This window comes from Benincasa hispida, chromosome 10 (genome assembly GCF_027475165.1).
Source record: "Benincasa hispida cultivar pf3 chromosome 10, pf3_genome.v1.1, whole genome shotgun sequence".
NCBI lineage: Eukaryota > Viridiplantae > Streptophyta > Magnoliopsida > Cucurbitales > Cucurbitaceae > Benincasa > Benincasa hispida.
Genome location: NC_143487.1, coordinates 14,894,671 through 14,897,500, shown reverse-complemented (window position 1 = coordinate 14,897,500; position 2,830 = coordinate 14,894,671).

Here is a 2,830-nt window from a genome sequence, read left to right as displayed (position 1 = left end):
AACAATCTCGAACACTACCACGAGAGTAACCTCGTTATTTTCTAGGATTCCAATAGAGGGATAGGTGGTATCCAATTATTGGGAGAGGGAAAGGAGAAAAGGGTTTTGGAGAACAGAGAGGATTTTCTTTATGGCTTAGGGAAAAATTTTGCACAATAATACCATGGTATTGTGTATTGTGTTGTGTGTATTCCTAAAAGGCCATAGGGAGGTCTTTATATAGAGAAAGGGCCAAGCCCTTTTCCTAACAAGAGTTCATAATATACTCGTGAACAGGGCCAAGCACTTGGGTCGATGAACTGGCCACCTTCACCTATGTAAATCAAAGGACAATCTCTCGTGAACAAAAATTCATGATATACTCAGGATTAAGACTAAGTCACTTATGTCATCCTATTGAAATAGAAACCTGACTAGTCAGCAGTGTTACATCTAGAGATTACTGTTTTGTGGTCCAGCCTTATGCAAACTCATTACATAGGATACCCCCATTTGTATGTTACCTACACAAATGCGTTGGATTATTACGTTTGTATCAAATACAAAGTGGGTCGTATCTATAGTGTTACCAGGATAATGTACCTAGCCTTATCCCTATATTATAGGCCCTTTAGATTGTATCTTAAATATCGATCCATATATGTCTCCACATACAGTTCAAGACTCTTAAGATAGCCTTCGATGTTAGTTTATTGGATTTAGGGTTATTAAGACAAAATAGACAACAATACAAACAATAACATTTATTGATTTAACATCTATAATTCTTTATTGATGACGATCAATTAATAACATTTACTATCTATGAGTTTTAGGGCATAAAACACAAGACCTTGAATGTTTCAGAGATGCATGATGGCTATATTTTTTTACATTTTTGAACACTTTGTTGAAGATTCTATGAATGATTTTTCAGTTTTTGGAAATTCCTACCTGCCTATCTCAACAACCTGGAAGTCATCCTCGCTAGTTGCGAGGAAATGAATTTGGTACTTAACTGGAAAAAAATATCACTTCATGGTGACAGAAGGTGTTGTTCTTGGGCACAAAGTTTCCAAAGCAGGGTTAAAAATGAATCAAGCCAAAATTGATGTCATTGCAAAATTTCCCGCGCTTGCGAACGTCAAGGTCCTGAGGAACTTTCTAGGCGACGCAAGCTTCAATAGAAGATTTGTGAAAGGTTTTTCCTAAATTGTGCGTCCATTGAGCATATTGCTAGAATTGAACAGGTCTTACATATTTGATGAAGATTGCCACCAAGTGTTGAAACCTTAAGGTATGTGTTAACAACAGCACCAGTATTGATAGCTCCGGACTGGACGCAACCTTTTATATTAATGTGTGACGTAAGTAACCTGGCTGTTGGAGCGATGTTAGGCCAAAAGAAGGGAAACCTGATACATCATATTTCCTACGTGTCAAAGACACTTACAGAATCCCAAAAACATTACACAACTACTGAAAAAGAAATGTTAGCGATAATGTTTGCTATTGAGAATTTTAAAGCTTACTTGGTGGGTGCGTCAGCAACCATTTACACTGATCAATCTGCTATAAAGTTCTTAATGGATAAAAAAGATGCGAAACCCAGGCTCATTCGCTGGGTGTTACTACTACAAAAATTTGATTTAGAAATTAAAGATAGAAAAGTGAAAATCAGATGGCTAACCACCTATCGAGATTGGAGAATAAGGAGATGCAGTTGGGCCAGGCTGAAATTGGAGATGTAATCTCTGATGAACGCCTACTCAATGTTGAAGATAAGGAGCCATGGTACATTGACATTGTCAACTACCTGACCACAAAACAATTTCTAGAAGACTTCAATGCCTAGCAAAGGAAACGACTTGTATATGATTGCAAGTTATATTTTTTGGATGAGCCGTTTCTTTACAAACAAGGCCCAGATTCCATTATGCGTCGATGTGTCCCCGAGGTCAAAGTATAATGCATCTTATTTGAATACCATGACTCTTCTTATAGAGATCATTTAAGAGGGCAAAGGACAGTTGCAAAGGTTCTCTAAAGTGGTTACTTCTGGCCTACTTTATTCAAAGACGCAAGGGAATATGTTCTTAAATGTGACCCATGCCAACATACGAGCAACATCTCATCAAGGAACGCAATGTCACTCAACAACTTCGAAGTTGAACTTTTTTATGTTTGGGCATTGACTTCATGGGGTCTTTTCCTTCATCTTGTGATCAACAGTACATTTTAGTAGTAGTGGATTATTTGTCTAAGTAGTTCGAGGCAGTGGCTTGTGCTAAAATGATGTCCAAATTTCTAACCAAGTACATTTTCACGCGTTTTGGGACACCAAGAGCGTCGATAAGTGACGAAGGTACACATTTCATTAACCGCATCATTTCTAAATTACTTGCTAAATATAATGTCAGGCAAAAAGTGGCTATCGCATACACCCACAGACGAACGGGCAAGCAAAAGTCTCTAACAGAGAGATCAAGTCGATTTTGGAGAAAGTTGTCAACACATCCAGAAGGGACTAGGCACAAAAGCTAGATAAAGCTCTTTGGGCATATAGGTGTGCATTGAAAATGCCTATAGGTATGTCTCCTTATGCTTTAGTATTTGAAAAAGCCTACCACTTACCCTTGGAGTTGGAGCACAAGGTGTTTTAGGCAATGAAAAAGTTGAACTTAGATTTGGATGTCGCGGGGGAAAATCAAAAGTTGCAGCTCGACGAATTAGATGAGTGTGGCTTAACGCATACAAAAACACAAATATTTATGAAGAAATGACCAAGCGTTGGCATGACCAACCATTGGTAAGAAAGAGTTCTTCATTGATCAAAAGGTCTTACTATTTA